At 37.2% G+C, this 13636-nt stretch overlaps 1 protein-coding gene across 2 annotated transcripts in view; it reads left to right on the forward strand.

Moving 5' to 3' along the window:
* The window catches only part of PTPRR (protein tyrosine phosphatase receptor type R), a 223209-nt gene that overhangs the window by 102221 nt on the left and 107352 nt on the right, over window positions 1-13636 (forward strand). The window lies entirely within an intron of this gene.

Consider the following 13636-nt stretch of genomic DNA (forward strand, 5'->3'; position numbering starts at 1 on the left):
TGATCAGAAAGCAAAGTGCTGGGAGAGTTGAAGGGTTATGACTTTGCCCTTGGACATCTATTCCCAAGCCTCCCCAAATGCCACTTAGAGGTTAGTTTGGTTGCAGTTCTTACTGGATAGGCGGTCAGCTGTCTCCCCTGTCCTTTCAGAAAAGCTGCAGAATGGAGTGGTTAGGGCTGTGATGGTAAGAGTTTTGTTATCTTGCTCAGGCTGGATGGAGAAACCTGAATTTGTCTGACCTTGTTTTTCAGGCAGCGTTCGCCCGAGCCCTGGGCTTTGTCGTGCAGGGTTTCTGCCTGGCCTCGATTCCCGCCTGTTTCTACTCGGGCTCTGGGCTGCTGTGTTCTGCCTCCAGCATGAGAAATGCTGAAGGGAAGGGCGGGGGAGGGACAATTTAGGGGAGACAACACAGGAATAAGAATAACAGGGAAGAAAAAACATTCAGTACAAGGCAGAAAACATAATCAAGGAAGATGAATGTGGAAATTTCTGTTGACTTGAACATATAATAAGGAGACTTGAAAACTCTGTGAAAAGCAAGTAACTTGCTATTATATTTGTTTACTGTACCCAGGATAATATCTATTTGTGGTTAAATCATGGTGTTTTTTTTCCCTCCTGTGTCTGAAAAACTTTGTATTAAACCTCTACTTTCTTCTATGTTATCCGTAGATATGTTTGTAAGTTTTATAAAAATGTTTTTATAAGTATAAATGGGCACAAAATCACAAAGTATTAGAATGGTAGTGTCATAAAAGTATACAGAGTGTTATTTTATAATTTATAGAAGCCCTATCTCCTCCAGTGAATTGGTACTAAGAAAAGTCAAAACCTTCACCATTTCATGATTTTTAAAAATAGATCCTAAGGATGGGGGTTTAGTCCAAATCATATAGAATTAAAATTTTCAGAACAGTGTATGAAAGTTCTTTATTTAATTGCTAAATATTAGGAGTCTTAAAAGACAAAATAAAAGATGTTTTACAAAAAATATTATTAGGGGATATGAAAGGGAACACTAATTAAGAGGTAACATTAAAAATAGAGATGAGAAATTAATGAAATGAAGAAAACTAGGTTATAGCAAGCTTTTTAAATGAGTAGGATCTATTCTAACTCACTAAATTTAACCGTTTCAATCTTAATATTTAATTTGTAGTCGTAGAGGGGAAAGAAGTGAAAGATGATGGATATAAATTTAATTCACTGTCTAAAGAGTCTTCTGTAGTATTTGCAATTTGGGTTCACCCAGTGTGGTTTGAAAGGGCTGGTAGGAGTAAATGGCCACAGAGATTCTGAAATCAAAGAGCATGCTTAAAATGTGCCATTTTGATCTTAAACCTCAAATGTATTTTCTTTCCAAAACTTCTACCACTTTAGCAAAACCAAATTGTTTTAACCATTGTGTTTTTCACTGACCTAGATTTCCTGATTGAACTTTGGCTGAGACTCCTTGACCGGTAGAACAATCAGTACATGTAAACACTGGACACTCAATCAGGCCACTCCTTAGTGTCTTGATATTATTACTGTTCCAGCCAATAAGTAAAGGGCCTTCATTTAATCAACAAAGTTGCTACTCAAGTTCCCTTGGTACTGAATATACAGAGAAGCAGGTCATGTAATTAATTGCTTTTAACATCGATATATAGTAAATTCATATCTATAAGTAAAGTTTATGGAGCACTTTTTACATGCCAGTTTTAGTTGTTTTTATGTCTAATAAGTCATGTGATCCTCAAAAGCACTATGAAAGGGATGCAGTTATCATCCCCATTTGACAAATGAAGAAACTGAAGCTCAGAGAGAGTTAATCATTTGACCAAGTGCACTTAGGCCAGGAATAAATCCAAGTCTTTCTTACTCCCTAACCCATGCTCTTAACTATGACGTTATAGTGTGGCAAAGTTTTCCTATTTGGTATTTGCTCACCTACTTGCAACTGCCAAACTCACAAACACAATTATTTTATGTGGTGTTCAGTGTCCCTAGCACTTAGAAAACAGAGTTGGCAAAAGCTTTTAAATGTGTGAGCTCCTAATTCAAGAAGCTCCTGAATATTTGTCTCCCCTGTCCACAAGGTCTTACCTTTCCAAAGAAGAAATTTAAATCCCTTTTCTTAATCACTACCAATATCCATTCAGCACCCTTATGAATTGTTTTAATTGATTGGCTGATCAATTGTTTAGCAGCCCTTACCTACAAAAGAGCAAGGATATGAAAGATTCATGAAGTTTGTGTTGCAATTGTTTAAAAATGTCTCAGAACATTATTCTGACCAAAATTCTAGTATTGTCATTTCATGTGTCAAAAGAGGTAGCTCATGATGGTGAAGGGAGCTTAAGAAGAAAGATTAGGGCATCTGGCATGCCACTGCTGTGGCGTAAAGGTCAAAGTCCTTACCACCTGGGGAAAAAGATTTTTCTCTCTATTTACCATCCTTTCTTCTTTCGTTTGCAGTAAAAATTAGTCTTGGTGTTCTGCCTGTTACTGCATCACACACTCACTTTTTAACTCCCTAAAAGCCTCAATGTACACTAGCGACAGGCTTATTTTAGTTTATGAATATCAATTGTACTAGCCCTTTACAAACTCGTTAAATGACCCTGGGTGATAAAAGCAAGTCATGAAATTATGTATCATGCACCCGTGTTGCTACCCCATGAACTTGCACTTTCAAGTGAGTTTTGAGGACTCATTGCTTTCCCAATGGACTGAGAGCCACATTTTGAGAATCACTACTTGAAGGCCATCAATTATTTCTCATCAACAAATCCAGTGGCCCTTTCTTGGTACACATTTTTCTTAACCTTCTGCACCATCTGACAGTGTTGGGATCCCTTTTTTGAAAACTCTACTCTTGATTTCCATACCACCACATACCTTGATTCTCCTCGGACCCTTCTACCTCTGTAGATAGCCATGCTTAAATCAAGGCCAACTAAGAAGAAAAGTTTTAAGCTTTTTGCCTCTTGAGGGGAAATGAGCGGAGTATAATGTCTGACTTTGTGGTGCCCTGTGTTGGTATTTGAGCAGGCCAAGAAATAGCCTGCTCCTCCCTGCCTGGGAAACAGAGGAAGCAGACCTGTGGAGATAAAGATGTCAGCTTTGTTGCTGATATAGCTGCTGGAGATGTGACCTAGGAGCATTAAAAACTACTCTTATGATTGCATCTCCATCTTAAGTAGATGTACCCACTAGTCACAGGAATGGGGTCAACAGTGACCTCCCATGCGAGGACAGAGCCTTTACAACCTACTTTTGCATAGACAGATATGTTTTATACAAGCAGGCAGACCCCCCAGAAGAAAACACAGAGTTATTCATGCCCTAGTTTGTCATTCCAAAAGCACCAGTTGTCCAAGTCATTTCTCCTCTCCTGGGGAGACCGAGGACGGGAGGAATCAGGAATATTTCTGCATTGGAGCTGCCACCACACAGAATAAAGGAATAAAGTGTTTTCTCCTAACATCATGGAAAGAGAAGAACCATAGAGATATGATAATTATAGCATCACATTGGAATGTATGATTATCTGTACGATATATATGTGTACATTTAATATATACATATATATATCACCTATGTATCAGAAAATAACTAACACTATAAACACCACAATGTTATCTCAGGGTGCTAGGATAAACTATTATGAATAATAGTTATTTCTTTTTCTTTTTTTTTTTAAATACATCTTTATTGATTTCAGAGAGAGGAAAGGAGAGGGAGAGACAGATAGAAACATCAATGATGAGAGAGTCATTGATCGAGCCCGCAACCCGGGCATGTGCCCTGACCGAGAATCGAACCCGGATCGCCTGGATCCCAGGTCGACGCTCAACCGCTGAGCCACGCCCGGCCGGGCTATTTCTTTTATCTAATTATGTGTATATACTAAATCTATCATGAGCATATTTAATTTTTATAATTATAAAGATGAATTTTTTAACTCTCAAATTAGCTACAGGAAATAGATATTAATACTGATCAAGTTTGAGTTCAATTGACAATCAATATAGCACACTACCCAGAAGACTTACAGTGCTTTCACCAATGAAAAGCAGATTCCTAAGATAAAATAAACTGTTGTTTTCCTCCCCTGAATGGTGTAGTAGTCAAAGTATCAGAGACATCTTAATTACAAATCTAACATTAATTGTGTTAAATCGATTCTATGTGTTTTCTGAACGGTTAGGCCTTTCAAGTGAACCACTTAATAACCACCTCAAGAGCAGAGCCCTGGTTTTTCTATGTCTCCCATGGAACTCATTCATGTTCTCCCACTTAGCAACTACACAAGGCTGGGTATAGCGATTCACGCATTCCTTCATTTCACAAACTTTATTAAACACCTCCTGGATGCCAGGCACTGTTCCAGGTCCGGGGGCTACAGCAGAGAACCAGACCAACAAGGTCCCACATTAGTGGGACCCACATTTTAGTAAAGGGAGATATACAGCAAACAATAAATAACTGTCATATAGTAATAAATACTATGAGGAAAATAAAGCAGGGTGATGTGACAGGGAATGGCCCAGCTGGGAAGGCCTCTCTGAGGAGGTGGCATTTAACTGAGAGCTGAAGGGCCAGAAGGAGCCACCACGAAGTGATGTTGAACAGCCTTCCAGGCAGCGGCAGGTGAATGCCAAGGCCACGGGGTAAAAGCGAGCCTGGCTTGAATTAGGAACTGGACGAAGGAGAGAGCAGCTTGAAGGCCGGATATTAGGTGAGGCTCAGAAGTAACAGGAGCCAGATAAAGCAGGGCTTGTGGGCCTATGTAATTGAATTTGCCTTTAAATGTGATAGAAAGTCATTGGAGGATTTTAAGAGAGTAAGAAAGGCTGAACTCTTTGTAATAAAAAATAGGTTTATAAATTAATACAGACACTGAAGAAACTACAAACAGAAGTTTTATGTCACTTTTTGTCTGAAACAGTTAAGAGACAGCATAGCTTGTCTAGGGCATCACAAAGAGTAAGCTGGCAGAACCCAGAGAGAAGTGAAAATAATAATGAAACACACACTACAGAAATCAAAAGCACATTAGAAACAAAGGAAATAGAACAGATTCTGCTGAAAATGTATAAGGACAAAAAGCAGGCCTGAGAACATTTCAATTGAATAGATATGCAAACAGTAAGAGAAAATAAGTACATAAAATAAAGTGTTTAGAGAGATAGACAAAGGATATACAATTACATAATTGGTGTCCTTGAAGACGAATCACAAATATTTAGAAAAAAATAATTCAAATGTATAATAGGAGAAAATATTTCTTAAATAAAAAGTCTGGATCTATAGACTTTAAGGGCATTATCACGTTGCAGAAACTATCAACCCCAAGATATGTCCTCGTGAAGTTTCACTTTAAAGATACAGATTTCAATGAGATTACAGGCAAAAAAAAAAAAAAAAAAAAAGCAAGTTATCTGCAAGGCAGACTAACCTCAGGCCAGGGTATTTTTCATAGCAACTTTCAGTGCCAGAAGGCATCGGAATAATAGCAGCAGAATTCAAAGGCGAAAAATGAAAATAAAGATTGAATCAAGAATTCAATATCCAGCTAAGATGCTATTTATTGTGAAAGGCACCTTAAATACATTCTCAAACACCTAAGGAAATATAGCACTCATGAGCCATACTTGAAAAATACTATTTGTTAATGAAATCCAGCTAAATAAGAGATGTGTCAAAATAAAGAATTCAGTAAAGGTGACATCATTCAAAAAAAAAAAAGACTGATCATGAGCATTGAATCCACTTGAACATACAACTAACACTACTGAACTTTAGAAATTATAATTACAGAATACATTCATCAGTATAAATAATGCTAACACAATTTCAATGTCTTAGCGACCTAATATAATAAAAATTTATTTTTAACTCATGTCACTTTTTAGTGAAGAGTGTTGGGCAAGACCTCTGCTTTTCGCAGTGATTTGAGATCCCAGGCATCTTCCTTTGTGTTGCCCTGATCATTTTCAGTAGAGTCTTAGCACCATCCAGCCTGTAGACAGAGAGAAGAGGGATTGAGGGAGTAGACAAGGCACCCTCCTTTACAGCCTCAACTGAAAATGTCATTTTACTTTCATTTACATTAATTGGTGAGAGATATTATATGGCTCCACCTGGATATAAACAGGCTGAGTTTCCAGGAGGAGACAAAAATTAGACAGAGTTCTGTTAGAATATAATGTAAATGTCATAAAACATAACAATATAAAAATAATAATATAATTATTAAATCCAGGAGGTGATGAGGATAATTGGTGGGAAAAGATGTACATTTTCTCATTTTTCATAGCAGAAAGTTAATAAATACTTTCTAAAGTTTATTAATTAAGAAATAAAGGTTTATATGTATTATCATGTAATCCTTAATATTATAAATATAGACACTGGAAGACAAAATTGTAGAGCAACAAGAACAAAAGACCATGTAGCAAAAGACAGAAAAGTAAAGAAGTAAAAACACAAACAAAAAAAGGTAACATCAAGTAAAGTAATACGACGCATTTATATCACTTAAAATAATCATAGTGAATGGGATAAGCTAACCTATTAAGAGTAAGGAATCATTAGATGAGAATCAAAACATGATATTTGACAATAGTACATATTATAAATATAGAAGTATATCCCAGATATACTAGTAAGTGGAAAAAGCAAGTTGTGGAACAGTATGTACAGTTTAATCCTATTGTATTTAATAGTAATATGCATGATGTATAATATGTGCATATTATTTGTATACAATATATACATAGGAAATATTTGGAAGGATGCACAAGAAATAGCTGTGCTGTATCTGGGGACTGGAATGAAGGGTTAGGAGAGGACAAGTATACTTTTACTTTTACTATGTCTCTTTCTCTACTTTAATCTTTTTGAAATAAGTATGAAGTTTTTATTACAAAAATTTAAGCAAAAATTTAACTGAGAGTGCTGTTGGAGAGCTGAAAGATGCAAGCACAGGAATGGGGGGAGTGGACAGGGAAGGCTGACAAGTGGTCTTTGAGCTGAGTCTCAAAGAAGGAAGAGTGCCGAGCCCGAGGCCTCCAGGGACACTGACACAATGTGAGAAGATGTGGCATGTTTAGCACGCCTTGGGCACACCCGGAGCACAGTGTTCACGGTGGAAGGGGCTGGGAGGTAGGTAGCATCTTTTGTTGGAAAATGAGGTCCCTCGAAGTATTTGAAGCAGGACTGTGGCTTGACTGGCCAGCATTTTGCGCAGATCATGATGGTGTCCATTTGGGGAATGACTTAGGGACCATTGTCCAGACAAACATGATGGTGGCCTGAACTAAGCTGGTGAAAATATAAGCAAAGAGAAGATGGATTCAACATTCGAGAGATATTGAGGACGTAGAACAGGCAGAACTTGATAATTAATTGGATGTCAGGATGGTGGGGTGAAGAATAAGGAAAAAGTCAAGGGAACATGACTTTCAAATATGGTATTTCATGCTATTATATAAAATACAGGAATTAGAAGTGAGTTTCATTGTGGATGAGGAGAGGGAAATGTAAGTTCAGTTTGGGTGATACCGGGCTTGCAGTATGAGTGGAACTTCCAGGTCAAGGCAAGCAGGTGTAAGACTCTGGAGAAGGCAGGGATGTGAAATATGGAATAAAAATCATTCCTTTGTAAGTAATAGCAGAGGACAATGCAGAGAATGATGAGAAGGGCCAGAGTGATGGTATAAATGCCTCCCATAGGTCAGGGTCTTCTACAAGTTTCAAAGACATAAACAGAGAAACTTTTGCTTTTATTCCTGGAAGTCACTTGCCAATCTCACTGCTGGCCAAAAAGAGGAGGCTCCTTACCAAGAATGGAATTAGAGATTCCAGGTAGCAAAGAGACCACAATAAAGATAACAAGAAGCGGGTGGATTCCTCCTGACAGGTTTTGGCCCTCAAGGAATCTGAGTTATTTTTTCTCTCTTGGGAATTGAGACTGGACTTCTCTCAGGGGCTTTGGAGCCATCTCTTTAGGAAGACAGGTGGCCATTTGGCCTCCCTGCCCCTAATGGAGCCACTGGATGTGGCCTGACTCTTACTGGGGATGACCAGATGACAGTCCAGGCTGCCTAATAAGAGGGAGCTAACACTCAGAAACTTGCCCCATTCCCAGGCAAAAATAATTCAGCCATTCTTTCAAAAGAAATAGCTAAAAGCCAATCACATATTTAGAATTTAAACATGATGCTGGTACCTAAACTCAAGTGCTACATTTTAATTAGTCGCATCAGATTGATTTATTTCTAAGACTCATAGGCTTCAACTTTTTTAGTGGACAGTCTGGTGACCAAAGAAAGTCTTATTGCAAAGTGGCATTTCCTTTGTTGGGGAAAGCAGCAGTGAGGGAAAGAAACTGACTCAGAAACCTCTTAACAAGGCCGAGGCCCAATAAATTTAAATATAGATGGAATTTTAAATCTTTGAAATTTTTATTATGTTGTTTAACTTTTTTTCTGTTTGTTCTTATATTTGTAATATCAATAAAAACACTAATTGTTCTCGGTTAGTAACTATTTACATTACTTACGACTGTTAAGTGGCTTAGCATTTGCATTGAGAAAGAGCATTTTAATCTCTTTTGAAATTAAAAAATTTAATCATTTGGGTGTTAAATGATAGAAATAACCGAATGGGTTGAATATTCAGACTATATACCTTTCATTGTTGTTTGGTAACTTGAAAGCAGTAACACTGTTGTTACTGCCATGGAACTGTATGTTCTATCCCAGTTGTTACAACTTCGCATCACAGGATGAGGAGAGCCTTGCGTTTCCAGCACCTAGCTAGAAGCACATGTCCTCTAACTACAGCAAATCATAGATTTTCATTTTCTCTGAAATAAAATTCTCCTTGTCTAGAATCTTTTGTTGTTTTTTAAAACTGCACTCATGTATAATGTCTGGCACTTATTAGGCCCTCAAACATATATTTTTCTATTTGTACTATATTTTACCATCACTGTTTTATTGGGTGTAGTCAGAAATGCATGTACTGTGGAACCAATCGAGCTTCTCACAGGCAGAGAACTGAGGCAAATTATTCAAATGTTTTGATGCAGTAAACCAGATGACTGCTGTTTTAAACTAATTATTTCACCTCACTTATTCACATTCATTAGGTAGTCTAAATTTCTGTTTCAAATGCACAGCTTTTACCTTTTTGGACAATTGCCTTTATTTGTAAATTTTCATCTTGAGTTCCCATTTCACTTCCATTTGCCATTCACTCAGAGGAACTTAGAGTTGGATGCTGTTTCCACAGTTACAAGCCTCAAGATGATCATGGCTCTGGGAATTGAGTTCTCGAATGTGTACACAACCCCCTTGACTCTCAGTTCCCAGCACAGACCATTGGCTCCGAATTTTGCCCGTGGGGATCCAGGACAGTGCCCGCCTGCTCACCCCGTCTTACAAACACTGCTGGGGACCAGAGGTCCGTGGTTCCTCGTCAGGGTGTGTGGCAACTAAGGATCCCATCTTTGCCTTGCGAAGGAAGGGGAGTGAACAATCTCCACTACAGTGTCTGTCTATTGGCAGCTTCCACAGCCTCCCAGAGCTGAAAGTCAGCTGTTGGATAAAAGGAGCTTCTGTTTCTCAGAGCCACCAGGTGGACTGAGTTTTTCTAATTTCTTGGCTTTTCCAGGTGGATACATAAAGCATGCTTAAAATGTAATGTTTTTCTCATCACTGCATTTCCAAATCCTACTTTTCCTTCAGGGTTGAGTTCATCTTATTTTCTGTATTAAATTATGTTGTTAGATATTGAGAACATTTTTAGACTATAGAAAAGTACAAAAGTACAGAGAATAATATAGCAAACAATTGCCTATCATTAGATAGTATTTATTTAATTTTAGAAAAGTATTACTGATGGTGTAGCTTTTAAAGTAATTTTTCTACCTAATCCCAACATAATTCTTTTTCCCTCTCCCTAGAAGCAAGCTGTACCTTATAGTTGGTCTATTATGTAGAGTTTTTGAATGGTTGTGCCCTTTGCTGGATCTCAGATTTTTTCAAGGAGTCCAGGTCCAGCTCTCTAACATGACCAAGCCTTATGGCCCCTTCCCCCATGAAAGCATGAGAAGATCCTAAGGAATAAGGCATTCTGGGGCGTTGGCTGGGTCCACCATTCCTATGAGTAACCACTAACCCTCTTTTGACTCCCCCAGCTCCCTCTGATTCCTATAACATTGAGCATTAGGTCCAGTTTCCAGTCATTTATTTTATACTAACTTTATGGATAGAAAATGTATTGTTTCCTAATAAGGCTATAAAATATTGAAACAGTATCATTCTCCTTTTACATCGAACTAGGAGAAGGCCCTCTAGTGTAAGTGTTTATACACTAGAGTAGTTTATACTTGTGAGCCAATCTCTTCATTGGAGAAGTATATACATGGAAATGTGCCTCATTTTATAGAATAGATGAAATAGCAGCCATCCAACAGTTATTGATCACCTACTGTGGTCCAGTTTGTTACTTAAACATTAAAAATATAAAGAAATGCATAAAGATTTATAAATTCATTATTAAAAAATCAAAAATAGCCTGGCCAGTGTTGCTCAGTGGTTAAGCATTAACCCATGAACCAGGAGGTCACAGATCAATTCCCGGTCAGGGCACACGACCAGGTTGCAGGCTCCATCCCCAATAGGGGGGTGCAGGGGGCAGCCAATCAATGACTCTCTCTCATTGATGTTTCTATCTCTCTCTCCCTCTTCCTTCCTCTCTCTAAAATCAATAAAAAACTATATTTTTAAAAAATAAAAAATGAACGAGGAGCTATTACAACTGACACCACAAAAATACAAAGGATCACAAGAGACCACTATGAACAATTATATGTCAATAAATTGTACAACCTATAAGAAATTAATAAATTTCTGGAAATATACAATTTACCAAGACTGAATCATGAAGAAATAGAAAATCTGACCAGACTGATTAATAGTAAGGAGATTGAATCAATAATCAAAAACCTCCTAACAAACAAAGTCCAGGATCAGATGGCTTCACTGGTGAACTCTACCAAACATTCAAAAAAAGAGGTAATACCAATTTTTCTGAAACTCTTCCAAAAAATAGAAGAGTAGGGAACTCTCCCAAACTCGCTTTACAAGGCCAGCATTACCCTGATACCAAAACTAGGTAAGGATGTTATAAGAAAAGTGTAGGTCAATATTCCTAATGAACATAGGTGCAAAAATCTTCAACAAAATATTAGCAAACTGAATTCAACAATACATTGAAAGGATGTTATACCAACTGTTATACCAGTTGCTCAGTTGGCTGAAGCATCATCCCATACACCAAAAGCTTGCGGGTTCAATTCCCCATCAGGGCAGATATCTGGGTTGCGGGTTTAATCCCTGCTTGGGGTGCATATGGGAGGCAACTGATCAATGTTTCTCTCTCTCTCACTTTCTCTCCTTTCCTCTTTCTCTAAAAATCAATAGAAACATATCCTCAAGTGAGGATTTAAATAAAAGGATGTTATACCGTGATCAAGTGGGATTTATTACAGAATTGCAAAGATGGCTCAACATCTGCAAATCAGTCAATGTTATATACCACATTAACAAAATTAAGGATGAAAATCATACGATCATATCAATAAATGTAGAAAAAGCATTTGACAAAATTCAACATCTATTTATGATAAATACTTAACAAAGAGGGTATAGAGGGAACATACCTCAGCATAATAAAGATCATATATGACAAGTCCACAGCTAACATTATATTCAGTGGCAAAAAGCTGAAAGCTCTTCCAAGATTAGAAACAAGGTTAGGATGCTCACACTCACCACTTTCATTTTTAGTAGTGGAAGTCCAAGTCAGGTCAATTAGGCAAGGGGGAAAAAAAAGGCATCTAAATTGGAAAGGAAGTAAAACTCACTATTTGCAAATGATATATCTAGAAAACCCTAAAGACTCCATCAGAAACTGTTAAAACTAGTAAATTAATTCAGTAATGTTGAAGGATACAAAATCAGTACAAAAAAATATGTGCATTTCCACACACTAATAATGAACTACCAGAAAGTAAAATTAAGAAAACAATCCCATTTACAATTTCATCAAAAAGAATAAAATATGAAGGAATAAAATTAACCAAAGAGGTGAAAGACTTAGATACTGAAAACTATAAGACAGTAAGTAAAGAAATTTAAGAAGAAACACACACGAAAATGGAAAGATGTTTTGTGCTCATGGATTGGAAAAATGAATATTATTTAAATGTCCATACTTCCTAAAGCAACCTACAGATACCATGCAGTCTTTATCAAAATTCCAGTGGCATTTTCCACAGAAAAAACAATCCAAAAATATTACATGGAACCACAGAAGACCCCGAACAGCCAAAGCAATGTCGATAAAGAAGAGCAAAGCTGGAAGAATCATACTCCCTGATTTCAAATTCTGTTACAAAGCTATAGTAATTAAAACAATATGATACTGGCATAAAAACATACACACAGATCAATGGAAAAGAATAGAGAGCCCAGAAATAAATCCACAGATAATTTATGGCAAAGGAGCCAAGAATATACATTGAGGAAAGGACATTCTCTTCAGTAAACAGTGTTGGGAAAACTGCACAGCCACATACAAAAGAATGAAGTTGGACCACTATCTTACACCATACACAAAAATTAACTGAAAATGATTAAAGACTAGAACATAAGACCTGAAAGCATAAGACCCCTAGAAGAACGCTTATGCAGTCAACTCCTTGGATAGGCCTTAGGGATGATTTTTTGACTCTGACACCAGAAGTTAAAGCAAAACAAAAACAAAAACAAACAAGTGGGACTACATCAAACCTAAAAGTTTTGTACAGTGAAGAAAACCATTAACAAGATAAAAAGGCAGCCTACTGAATGGGAGAAACTATCTGCAAATCATCTGATAAGAGGTTAATATCCAAAATTCGAAGAACTCATACAACTCAGTAAAAGAAAAAAATCCAATTTAAAAATGGGCAGAAGATATAAATAGACATTTTTCCAAAGATGACCAACAGGTACATGAAAAAATGCTCAACATTATTAATCATCATGGAAATGCAAATCAAAACCACAATGAGAGATCACCTCACACCTGTTAGAATGGCTGTTATCAAAGGGCAAGAAATAGCAGGTGTCAGAATGTGAAGAAAAGGGAACCCTTGAGCACTGTTAGTGGGAAAGGAAATTGGGAGAGCCCCTGTGGAAAACAGTATGGAGGTTCCTCAAAAAATTAAAAATAGAACTACCATATGATCCAGCTATTCCACCTCTGGGTATTTATCTGAAGAAAATGAAAAAACTAATTTGAAAAAATATATGCACCCCCATTTCATTGCAGCATTGCTTATAATAGCCAAGATATAGAAACAGTCTCAGTGTCCATCAATGGATAAAGACATAAAGAAATTGTTATGTGTATGTGTGTGTGTATGTGTGTGTGTGTGCGTGTGTGTGTGTGTGTAATGGAATAATATTCAGCCCCCAAAAGAATGAAATCTTGCCATTTGCCATTTGCTCCAATGTGGATGGACAGCAAAGGCATTCATTATGCTAGATGAAATAAGTCAGATGGAGAAAGACAAGACAAATACCAAAGG

This window comes from Miniopterus schreibersii (assembly GCF_964146895.1).
Source record: "Miniopterus schreibersii genome assembly, chromosome: 2".
Classification (NCBI taxonomy): Eukaryota; Metazoa; Chordata; class Mammalia; order Chiroptera; family Miniopteridae; genus Miniopterus; species Miniopterus schreibersii.